The sequence below is a fragment of the Limulus polyphemus genome, unplaced genomic scaffold, assembly GCF_000517525.1.
Source record: "Limulus polyphemus unplaced genomic scaffold, Limulus_polyphemus-2.1.2 Scaffold217, whole genome shotgun sequence".
Lineage (NCBI taxonomy): Eukaryota > Metazoa > Arthropoda > Merostomata > Xiphosura > Limulidae > Limulus > Limulus polyphemus.
The window spans coordinates 483,224-496,637 of record NW_013665827.1 but is presented as its reverse complement, the minus strand read 5'-3'; the positions used below and the strand labels follow the sequence as shown (position 1 = coordinate 496,637).

The following is a 13,414-nucleotide window of genomic DNA, read 5'->3' as shown; positions in this document are numbered from 1 at the left end:
GCTGTAATCTCTCTTCTTGTTTCTTTTGCTGTTCTTGTATTGCTGCCATCAAATCTGCTAAGCTGTAGTTTGATTTGCTACTTCTCGTTTCCATCTTCTTTTTCTTTTTCTTTTATTTCTGTCCCACTCTCTGACACCAATTCGTTGAGTATCTGGTCGTTTGTTAATTTCCTGTAGAAAAGCTTTCTTCAGCGATACAAGTCCTTTCTTAATTAAAACTAATTTATTTTTTCTCGATAAAACTTTGCAATACACAGAATTTCCACAGTAAATACGGTTGCAATCTCGATAACAAAACACACTTTATATTACCGTCACTACCACTCGCTTGACTCAATTATCTGTCTCTATATCTATCTATCTGCCTTATATACTAAAAAAGAGGGCGTCTAGCAAACGCTGGGACGTTCGTGAGGTTGCCCGCTAAGTCACGATCCTTCTAAAAACTCCAGTGCGCGTGCTCCTAGCGTCGCGTGACTTCCGCTGTCGTAACAGTTTGATTGGTTAAAAATAAGATCCCGGAATGATAACTGTGAATAAATCATTAAGAAAAATAAAACTGTAAATTATTGTTCGCGGTTATAAATCGTTGGAATTTTTAGAAAATATTCTCGAGGTTAGTCAAAAACTATATGGCATTTTCTGGAGGTTTTCTGGTAGTTTTAGCTGTTGATTATTTGCCTAGCAAAAATAAAAAAACAAGTAACAAAAATATTAGGCCGCAACATTTTTCATGTACCATGGGATATGTTTTTACACACATTATGATACTACAGGTTTCCGTGTGGCTCATTTTATTACCACCATTTACGTAAGACGTTTTAAACTATCCTACATTTGAACTTTATTTTAATAATAAGAAGGTTTAAAGATGAGCAGAATATTATTTATTTCTAGTTTGTACAGCAAGCAACATTGTGTGATTAATAATCTTCGGTTTATAGTTGTGTTTACAATAAGAAGTCATTTTATTTTTATTTTGTGCAAATACATAGGTTCAACAAAATCACTGCAATAAAAATCCATTTGAGGACGTTTTCTTACCCTAAGATGAAGTTAGATGGCAAATATAGGCTTGTTTCAATAAATTTTAATTTACAAAAATCAAACAAAATTATTTTTGATTCTGACATTTTGGGCGTTTTAAAAATTAATACAAAATCACCACAAATTTTCATTTGTTCTCAATCATTCTGAATATTCATTATTTTACAATAAAAACAAAAACAAAATGACCAGTAGAATAAGAGCACAATTGATTCGTACTCTTCTTTCATCAGTTGCCCCCAGCGGCATGTCTGCAGACTTACAAAGTTAGAAACCGGGTTTCGATACCCGTGATGGGCAGAGCACAGATAGTCCATTATGTATCTTTGTGCTTAAATACAAACAAACAAACTTTCATCAGTTAAATATATAAAAAAATTAACGAGAGAAACTGGAGCTTAGTAAACGAAGAGTTCTTATTTTTTATACCAACTGAAGTAGACTAAAATCTTTCAGACTGGATTTTTAAACATTCGGTCGACATTCTATGTACTTGTCCCTTTAGGCATGTTTTTTAAAAGGCGGGACTATGTCTTCTTGATTGGCAGATGGGCACGCCTACGGAAAGATTCGAGTGCATCCTCAGGTACGGAAGATTCTATTAAGACTATCTAGGGAGATTCGTAGGTTAAGCCTTGTTCTGCTCAAGGTTATTGCTTCCCTATTCCATGTGACCACGTGACGCAGGAAGCGTAACCTTGAACACAGACACTTTGGAGACCACTATTCATAGCTCGGATAGCAACAGGTTTGATGTCACTCAATCGTCTGCCCTGTGGCGTTGAGCGATATTTCGTGGGATATGTGAATGTCAGAGGAAGTATCGAATAGAGGTGAGCGACTGATATTAAGGTCTTACCCGTTAAAATTCTTTGGGGTTACTTGACAAACCTTGCTTTGAGAAAGTAAATTTTATGTGGAAGGTAATGATTTAAAACTTATTTTTTTTACGTTACATTTATATGTTATAAAATAAAAGTATAAAATTTCACTCTGGTGTTCAGATGATCTGTAAAATTAAAAATAATGGTTGTTTTATTTTACGCAACAGGTCCCTATATACTATAGGTTTTATACTTAGAAGTTAGATTCATATTTTTATTTTAAATTAATATTTAAAATATCCCTACAATATAAATATCTAAATTAAGAATACAAGGTCATCAATCAGGGATACCAGATTTTGTAATTTTATGCGTTCAAGAAAGCCTAAAATTTCTGAATATATGTTGCATAATTTTAGTTTTAACATTCGTTTAAAATTTCAGTATCGTCTCAGTTTGGTATTAACAAAATATTTACTGTTAGTGTTAAGTAACAAAATAAACAAAAATACTTCTTACTCTACCAATAAACAAATACTGAGTATCTGATTTTTTTTTAATTCACACAAGTTTTTATCGGTTGTACATAGTAAAACTTTTGTTTATTTTATTCACATTTAAATTAAATATTGTTAGCCATAGTTCTTGTATGCCACCAGATGATGCCAGGTAAACATAGTGAAAGATTGTGAATAAAAGTTATAGTAATAATATGTACAACCGATAAAAACTTGCGTGAAAACTTATATTTAATATTGAGTATTAACACTTTAGGTCACATAATACGTAATCATCGTTAGGTGAGAAACAGCTGTTTGTTGCATATAAAAGCCAGTGTGTGTCACGTCGCGCTTGATTTCTCGAAATAGGAGGAGTCATAAAAGCCAAAATGCATTTATCCAGATAGAATAGTTCGATTAATCTTTGCCCATTACGATTTTAGTGACGGGGGTGCAAGGGGGCTGTGAGGGTGGCTGACGTGAAACCTTATAACTATATATAAGTGTAGTAAGTGTTGGTATAATAAGCCTAAAGTAAATTTATCATAAAAGTAGAAATATTGATTCAATTTAAACTTAAATCGTTTCTAAATTAATCTATTTTCTGTTATATCACCAACGTTTCTTATAATAAAAAAAAACAAAAAAAACGGAAGACTCTAAATTAAGAAATAAACAAATATTTTTCCACTTTTGTTGTTTGTACATTTCATTTTATACTCTAAGTACATAGACTAACAACAATATTAGGTTATACTTTTGTTGTTAAGTAACATAACATAAAAGCCATTGTTGAAACCAAAACGCGCTGGCTTTTCTATATATTAGAAGTTGTTAATCTAACTGATTTCTACCAATAATTATTCTATGAATAGGCACGAATTTATTTCTTGAATGATCTTAATTTTGATTGGCTCACAAAGGAATTTTTTTAGGCGACGAATATAAAATTAAATAATAGGTTGAAAAATCGCGATTATTTAACCTATTAATTAATTTCACAAAGGAATTTACCGACGTTTGACTGCTTCGACTGCACTTTTCTGCCTCTTTGTTGGTCAAGCTTGATTTCACAAAATTTATTTATTTCAATTATCTACGAAGTGCGAGGTTAGGGTATACTATGGGGTGGAGTGGTAGTACTTGCCCCGTGGTTTTTAAGGTGCCATATGCTAGTTTATATATATGCATGTGTGTGTGTGCGCATGTAAATTAGCTTTGTCCTCGGGCAATTCGTCAAAAAAGTAAAATGCAATGTTTTTTTTTCGAAACGAGGACTCATTGTATTTATTGCAGGTATGTTTTAATTTCCTTTATATTTACAAAATAAGGTATATATAAAAGCAATAAATGGGATATAAAGAATAATTAAAACATGACGTTTCACTGATATTATCCTGACATCATAAGGTAATGTTTTGTACCTTATTTATTACAAATATTTATGGGATACTTCCCGAATTTCATACATGCAGTATCTAACTTCAGATTATGCATATTTTTCTCCACCCTACTTTGAACAAGTTGTAACAAACTTTCCAACCAACTTGAAGCTGTTTGTAAACCACATAGCAAGCAACTCTTAAAACTTAATAAGCATTTATCAATCTCAGCATTAATATTTACAATAAAAGAACGTTAACTTACAGAAACAATTAATATGTAGGGCCAACGAAAGGATGGCGTTAGACCTAATTAACAAACATTTTAAAATTGACACTATTAAATATTAAAGAAACTGCATTGCCCTTTCAGATGTTCAATATAACGAGAAATTTTCTACAGTATATAAATTAAAATACTTGGACAGACAGGTGTCATAAATTTCTCGTTATATTGAACATTTAAAAGGGCAGTTTCTTTAATATTTAATAGTGCCAGTTTTAAAATGTATGTTGATTTGAATTGTACTTTTGTGTTTGTTAGTTTATATTCTAAGTTTAAACTTTGAAAAACCTTTCACTTGTGAAACGTAATGCTAATATTTGGGGAGAAGTTGATTTTATAGTTCTAAATGCAACTTTAAAGCGTGTAATAAGCAAATAGTTATGCTTGCCCAATGAAAACAAGAACGTCACGATATACTGACTCGCAAAATATACTTTTCTGTGCTTAGTTTAGAGTAGAGCTGTACTTGTTTTTCTGATATTTTTGATAAATAAAATGTGGTTGTATTTTTTTTATCGTTTCATTATATTAGAATTATCGAAACTGTGAGCCAACGATGGATATCGGTTTTGTAAACTTGTGCTGACAGGTTAGACAGAAAAGAGAGTACGGATCGAGAGCCTCAAAAACAAGTCTGAATTTAGATAAAACAGGTGACGCGCAATGTGGGAAATACAAAGTTTTGAGGTAAGAGCTGGTAATGGTTTTAAATAACTTTTTGCGATGCACAATTGCCGTAATGTATAAATATGCTATGCATTATGGAATTTCTATAATACCATATCATCTCTGGTGTTTCGGTCTTCAGTAGCATTACACGCTCGACGACCTTTGTTCGTGAATCTTCTTCCTTTTCGTGTTGTTTTGGCAATGGCGTGCGATAATGTTTTTCGAAACGTTGAATAACTTTGTCCCAGAGTTGTTTTTAGCTCACTTGCCTCATATATCCCTTAGTAATTAAAACAGGACTTGTCAAGAGCGTGAAGTATTAGTGTTGAATTCGAATTCCTTAACATTAATTTGAATATAACCAGGTTTTAAAGTTTGTAAGGACAATCAAGTACTCAAAAATGGACAACTAGCCAACATTTTATGTTATAAAGCTTGTCCTAATAGTTGTTTTACTTTTAATTAAAAAAACAAACAAAAAATACAGCAACAAAAGAACACATATTTAATACATTCAGTGATTTATCATATTACCTGGGCCAATAGACAGAACAGCTGAAAGTCTCACTTTTTGATTCATACGCAGTTCATACAGCTTATCGCATAAACCTCGTGGTGTTGTTAAATGCGGATTGTACAAATTACTCTCAGCTCTGTCTGCTAGTGTCACGTGTTTGGGTGATACGTGCGAAGAGCTTAATTATTATAACTATTATAAACAGAGGTGAGCGTGACAGATTTTTTTTCTAGTGTGCTATAATGAGCCTTGACATACTAAGATCTGGCATTATAAATGTTTAGGTGCTAACGCGTTGTAAAAAAGGAACATCAATTTTTTTTTGTGTGTGGAAAAAGTAAAACAATAGTTTTTTGTTGTTTGTTGAATTTCGTGCAAAGCTACTTGAAGGCTATCCATGCTAACTGTTCGAAATTTTGAAGTGACAGGCTAGAGGGAAAGCAGCTAGTCAATATTATGTACTACCAACTTGTAGGCTGTAATCGAATAGTGGGATTTGACCGTCACTCTTATAACGCATCCACGACCCCAAAGTGCGGAGCGCGATTTTATTATTATTATTCTGTGGTAACAAGGCACAAATTACGGAACATGACTGGTACAGTCTGGCACGTTAACCACCGGGCTGCCTTGGCCCACTGTATTATTTGAATGAGTATTCTTTTCCTCAACTTTTTGCTAAGAGCAGCATTTATTTGTTCATATTGCAGGCCACGAAAGTGTTATTGTAGTGTATAGATGCAAAATAAATTTTCATTTGAAAAAGCGTGTATAGTGCAATACATTCTGATGTATGCTATATTTTGTATATTTTAATATAATGTTTGTTCACTAGAGGGCGTTTACTTTATATGACGTAATATGCCTAGAAGCTTCCTGTAGTAGAAAACGAGTACAATATAAGTATTACCAGACTTAGTTAAATTAGTCAATTCAGTGAATTAATAAGTTAGTCAAATGTTGATTCAATGAGTATTTCAGTTTAATGTTAGTTAGACATTGAGAGTTAGTGCGTCTGTGATTCAGTTAGTAAGTCAGCGTGATTGTTATTGACCAATTAACGAGGAAATTCTGCAAATAGATTTATTTGTGAGTTAGGTGTGCAACTTAACTTATCCTGTAGTAATTGAAAATTAAAAAATTAACTAATTTATCGTTATGCAGATTAAACGTAGCATTATTTTTACCAAATAATCCAAAATAACATGCCCAATGATAGAACAAGTTACAACAGTGGTATCAGAAGTGGGATTATTTTGGTGAAAATAAAATAGAACTTTGATTGAATTTCAAATTCAAGATGACAACCTAATCACGAAATGAGCACGAAAATTTGTTGCAGATATTGAAGAAGTGAAATTAGGATGAAGAAAAAAGAGAAAGAAAATATAAAGAAGACAAAGAATATATTGAGAGAGAATTAAAAGAATATCAATAGAGACTTAATATTTAAAGAAGAATTAACAAAAACAAATTAATATGAATGTGGAAGACAAGGACAACAAGCTGTTGTGGATGCCCAGAAAGATTGTAACAACAAGATTGAAGAAGTGCAGAAATACATTAACAAAGTACAAAAGGGTGTAATGACAAAATTGAAAAGCATAGAAAGGCTGTGCTGAAATATTTGGAAAATGAACTGGTAAATTCAAAGATCAAACTAGACACACCTCTTCCTGCATCTGCTTAAGAATTTAATCTAAAACACCATTTACTATAAAATATGAAATAGAAGAAATTATTTGGTCTACACCTTTTACCCCTACTACTGTGTTGTCTGTGAACGCTGGACCTTTCTGGACTACTCCAGCTATGTCACTACCAAATCTAGTTCCAGAATGTATCATGAGAGTTCAAAAACATTGCCAAATCAAGTAACCAAAAATTACAAAGAAAACTACCATGAGAGACATATGAGACTCAGTTCAAAATAGCTTCCAGCATGAACAGGTAAAATAGTGTACAAAGAGCTCTTTATCTTGTTGTGTAGCTAAAATGACCAGCTTTAAAAACATTAAGCAACATTCCAAGTTAGAGCAGTAACAACTATAAAGCATTGGTAGCTGCCTACTCCAATAATTTCAGAGTAGCACAACAGAAGGAACTATCCAAAGGAAAGTTCAAGAGCAGAGCAGAGGAAAGAAGAGATCTTAACCAAACTTGTGCAAGATTTGGAGATGTTTGCCTACTTAGCTTACCTGTATGCTCTACATATAATATTGGATTTGTTGGCATGTGATAAATTCATAAATGCTATAACAGACTTAGACTGAAGCAGAGTAAGTGTACCTTTTTAGAGGAAGCTCTCTAGTTGGAACTTGAATCCATTAAAGTTGCAGATAAACAACCAAAGGGACCATTTAGAAATTAGAGAATTATTAGATCGAGCAGTAATGAAACATCATCTCTCCTTGATGATAGTATAGAAAAACTGAAATGATTAGTTAGACAAGTAGTTACACGGAATGGTGGAATAAAACCAAAATATAATAGGTATTTCTTGAAAGGAATTGTAGACAAAAGCCTGTAGGGAATAACACTTCTCCAAAGGACATAAATAAAAGAGAACTGTTATGAATATGGAAACTAGCCATTAAAGCCAAGACTGTGAGGAATCGAGAGATGTTAATAAACCAAGGAGACAATAACCTAAAGATGTATCCCAGAGGCCTAGCAGATCAAAGGAACAACAAAGAGTTAACTAGACATCAGAAAACAAGATTTAGCAGGATTTATGGGGAAAAGATAGGCTGAGAATTCTCCATTTGCTCCAAATTAGAAAAATTCATTATTAAAAGAAATGAGAACATGGGTTTACTGATAGGAAGCTTTGCAATACGTTGGTCAACATGGGTTTTTCTGCTACTATTCTTTGACTCAATATGATAATGATAGGTGTTAAATTACTTCCAGTGATGAAAAAATCAATATTGACTGATGTGAACTGCAAGTGGAGATACCTTACTATAGGAAGCTTCTCTACACCTCATGATGTGTGGATAACTGACATAGAGGAAGAATTCCTGCAAAGACATGGATGTGAGATTAGGCTAGTATAAAATAGCTTTATATTCTAAGACCCTATGCACTACATGACAATTACAATATCAGGGGTTGAATTTCCGGTGAAAGCAAGGAGGACATTTATTTTACCACCATTAAGTGAAATACCCATACAAGGACTTGTTAGGAATAAATTTAAATCTAGTGGCTGGGATGTAGTAATTCCAAACACTTCTGCAAATCTTGAAGGATTAGTGGCTGGAAGAACTCTCTCTCTCTCTCGTGGATCTTAAGAATAAAGATATCATCACTTATACCTTGAACATGATAAACCATAAAATATGTGTTAAGTCTGTATGAGACATTGCAAGATGTGATGCTGTACAGTTAGTACTTAACATCAAATAACATTGGAAGTAGTTGCCTTTGAGACAAGAAATAAGAACTCTGATATAAATTCCTCACATTAGGACAGCTTACTACCCCACTTACAAGAGCTGTGGAGGTCTTACAATTGATCAGTGCCATATATTACCTGACTTGCTCATGAAATACCAAGATACCTTCTACAGTGGATCTCATGACTTAGGCTGAGCAAATAAAATATCTCACAAGATTGATACTGGAGATACAGCCCTAATACGTCAGGATTGAAAGGGTTTTTGATATTGGATCATAGGAGTGAACATTGTCAAGTGTGAATCAATGAAGCAAGTGGAAGAAATGGATTGTGGCAATTTGTTGTGTTACCATTTGGATTATATTGTGCACCTGTAGCATTTCAACAACTGATGGAGTGTGCTGTCTCTGAATTATTCATCTCTTGGATGATATAATCACACATGAGTAGATCTTTGATAATGCTTTTGAAGGGCTAATGAAAGCTCTGAATGAGTTGGGGAAAGAGAACTGTTAGCTGAATCCAAAGAAATCTGAATTGTTCTGTCAACAAGTGAGTTTACTGGGACACATAATCAGCAGAAGGGGAATGTCTACAGGCTTATTTAAAAATTGGCAAACATGGAATAATTTGTGTTAGGGAAAAGGATTTCTTGGAATTTACTATTACTGTTTTTTATACAAATTACTTAACAGCAAGTAAGTTTGGTTGGGCTGTTAATTGTGAGCAAGAATTCAACAAACTGAAGAATTACCCACTAATCCTGTATTAGCAGATCCAACTCTTGAATATCACTCATTTTAGATGCTAGTAATTTTGCAGTGGGAACAGTGCTATCAGAGGTATGTCATGGAAAAAACATGTGGTTTCCTACTATAGCAAGACAATGAATGCTGTAAAAAATAGGTATTGTACCACTCGGAAAGAGCTAAAATGTGTTGTTTAAGTCTTAAGTAATTATTATATTATTACCTATATGGAAAAAAAAGTTATACCCTTGACAGATTATACATCATTGAAGTGGCTGGTGAATTTTTGCAGTCCAGAAAGTCAGATAATAATATGACTCTAGAAATTTCAGGAATACAATCATAACATAGTGCATCATTCTGGATGGAATAGTGAAAATGCTGATACATTATCTTTAAGACCATCGGTTATTAATGAATTCTAAACACTGTGAAAAGAGGGTAAAGTACAGTATAACACATTTAACGGTGATGATGAAGAACTATATATTATTTAATTGTGCATTAGGATTGTTCAAAGGACTTTGCAGATTGAGTATATATTACATGATGTAATATGCTCAGAAGCTTCTTTTAATAAGTAGAAAACGAATGTAATATAAATGTTGCGAGATTAAGTTGTTTCAGTGAGTTAATAAATTAACCAGTTAAGTATTATTAATTCAATGATTGATTCAGGTTAGTATCAGTTAGTTAGAGTTATTGCGTCTATGATTCAGTTATTAAGTCAGTGTGATTGTTGTCGATTGATTAGTGAGGAAATTCTGCAATTATGTTGAGTGGTGTATTAGGCGTACATTGGTATCAAAGTTTGTGTTGCAATGTTGTGTGTGGAGTTAGGCCTACAAGTGAACGTTGCCTGTATCAAGCATAAATTTGAGAAATAAACTAAGTCGTTATCATTACTTGTACTGAACTTGACATTATTTTTACTAAATATTTCAAAAGAACCCATCTAACGATAGAACACGTTAAAATGATACTAATTTTGCTGGCTGTCGTAGCAAAGTCTGTCGCTTAAATCACTCGCAGTTAGAACTATACTGAACTTTTCAGAAGTAGAATCCTCATGCTTCATTTTCATTATGTGCGGATACGTGTTTTTGGTACTTGCTTTTATAAAATCATTTTTCATTGAACTTCGTGTGCGGCATTCATAGCTTAGGCAACTTATGTTTGAAATTATTTCAATTTATTGTATTTTCATTAAAAATTACCAAGGAATTAAGTCTCTGATATTGGAGAATTTGTACTGAATATTCCCAAAAGTAACATGTTATTCATTGTTTCTTTTTGAAATGCCTTTATTTGTATAACCTTCGACCGTGATTTAAATAAAATGTCAGGATAAACAAGCTTTTATTTCAGCTCAAAAATCCATTTTATAAATCAATACGAGTGAGTGTATGACTTAGAATTTATATTAAAAAAATTACGTTTCTGCCAATTTTAGCATTTTCAAGGATGCACGTTCGTTGAGTGTAATGATTTTCTGTATTTCCTCTGTTTAAGTAATTTTTCCTTTAACAACTAACAAAAGCTTGTGAAAGGTATATTCGAGATATGTCTTTTGACTTGCCTACACAGACGTATACGCGGAAATTACAAAAATTTACAATTCAAATATGTGAATTTCGTCATACATTCTTGCATTATAGTTTTGCGTGAAATGCAAATCTTGTTGAACAAATGAGGATCTTACTTAAAAAAGGGAAAAAAGAAAGAAAGAAAATCCCTTTAAATTAAGAGGCTTGTAAATGTTTGTTTGTGCAATCTACTCGGGGTCTAAAATCACAAACAAGGTCAGATAATTTCTTGGAACCCCCTGAAACAAAGGCAAATTTCAGTGACGTCACACTTTGGCTCCAGTGCAGACATTCTTAGTGCTCAACACTCGCGTGTATGTTTGGTTATTACTCACCACCAAAGAATGCCCGCGTGCTCTTCACAGAATGTTAAACAAGTCAACTGGGTTTTCACGATTGTTAGTTAAAAACCCCATCGCACAATAGGCGTGATGGAAAGCACGAAGTTCATGGTCACAACTGGAAGAGCCCTGTATAGTTCGATAAATTCACAATAATTTTTATTTCTGGTTTTGAAATGTGTTTATAGATCTAGGATACCGCAGTGTCCAGAATAATTTGCATTCGTTTAGTTAAGTGTATTAAAATTTTCAAACAAGTTTGTGAGAATTTAGTTTTAATGTTTCAACGATTTTCCTCGCCAGGTGGTTTGAAGCCATATTGCTTTAACTTCAGATTTTTCATATCACAACTAGCGTAAGAATCAGAAACAAATATTCCCATAAAACTGTATGAGATATAAAGTAATATAAAAAAAATGTATCTGACTTTTTATTTAAATCGTTTTTGTAAATGTTCTTTCGCGCCAAAACAATTCTAGCTCCTAGTGAAATGTCGTCCTCCCCAGGCTAACACCATCCTTAAACAAGATTTTCGCGTCTCTGTCCTAATTAGCTCCCTAGTGGCGCAGTGGTATATCTGCGGACCTATACCATTAGAAACCGGGTTTTGATACCCGTGGTGGACAGAGCACAGATAGCTCTTTGTGCAGCTTTGTGCTTAATAACAAACAATAACATCTGTCCTAATTAATAATATTATTATTTGCGTAATACTATAAAAATAAAAAAACATGGATAAGTATTTCTAAAGGATGAGAATCTCATTGACCCCATTAGATTTTCGATATTGAGAGGGGAAAGAAAGGTTCGTCATTTAAATTATAATGGGATTAACGTTAGAATTTTTATATGTATCATATTTGACGATATATATATATAAAGTAGTAGTTTTGAATATTCGAATTTACTTTTCCTCTCAAGCTTTTGAAAAATCTTGAAAGAAGGAAGGAATGATAGCGCTATCAGATTTATCGTGGTTAATCTTTTCTTTCATTTCAAGGCATTCTACTGAAACCCTTGCAATACGTATGTGCATGACAATAGGTTAGGAAAGCGACAGAGGAAATCGAACCCGGATCACTGAAAGGAACCGCATTATTCTTTGTATCGACAGCCATTGAATAATATTTTTTACCATTCAGGGTACATCAGCCCGGGTTTCTATATACCAACTATACACCAAGTACTTACCAACCATATGGTAAATATATAGAAGTAAGTTTGTGTACGTGCAGACCGTGTGTCGCCTAAAGACTATTTGTAACCTAAGAAAAGGTGATTTGTCGGTTAGCCTGAATATATTTACACCTATTTATGAATTGGCCTTTTTGTCACTGATTATCATGGTTTTGCTGTTTAATTACTTACTTATCAGCAGCAAAAATGTCAGTAGTATGAGTAAACGTTTCCACGCAGAAATCTTTAATTTAATTAGTGATTTCAAGACACTAAAACTTTCATTTAACAAAACGCGAATGATTGTGAAAGAAATCAGTGGAAAACTCGTTTGGTTGGTATTGTTTCTTTGAAAGAGGTTTCTTCGACTGGTGAGAAGAAGCAAAAGTATGTAGGAATGTGGTAATATTCATAGAATATTTCGCAACTAAGGTGATAATTCAGTTTCAGTTATTCTAGTGGTTTCGTTGCAAACTCCATTGTTTCACTCAGTAAATTAAGTTTATTCAAACTTAGATTTGTACATTTCTATACTTTTCTGAAAATAGTAGATATCAACATTGCATATTCTACTCTTTTTTTTTTTTTCTGAAAAATACTTTTATTAAATACATTCTTCCAAAATAAGGGGTACGTTGAAACTAAGAACGTACGGTTCAGTACGGAACCCAGTTTATTCTTCACATAAATAGCTTTTAGCTGCTCCCCAGTGGCACTGCGGACTTACAACGCTAGAAACCGGGTTTCGATACCCGTGGTGGGCAGAACACAGATAGCCCATTGTGTAGCTTTGTGCTTAATTCCAAACAAACAAGCTTTTAGCTTTCCGTTTATAACAAATAAAATTTCGTCTTAACAACGTGGAGATGAGAACTTTACATCTGTTGTAAACTACGTTTAGTCTTAAGACCCACTGAAACTGTGTCTGAATAAA

At 33.2% G+C, this 13,414-nt stretch overlaps 1 protein-coding gene across 1 annotated transcript in view; it reads left to right on the top strand.

Annotated features, from left to right (window-relative positions):
• Positions 1–1,795: 1,795 nt before the first annotated feature.
• LOC106478495 (ankyrin repeat and BTB/POZ domain-containing protein 2-like) overlaps positions 1,796–13,414 on the top strand; it is a 112,094-nt gene continuing 100,475 nt past the window's right edge. The window contains exons 1-2 of the mRNA XM_022382107.1: positions 1,796–1,880; positions 4,572–4,726. The gene's annotated coding sequence lies outside the window, so the exon portion shown is untranslated. The remainder of the gene's footprint in view (positions 1,881–4,571; positions 4,727–13,414) is intronic.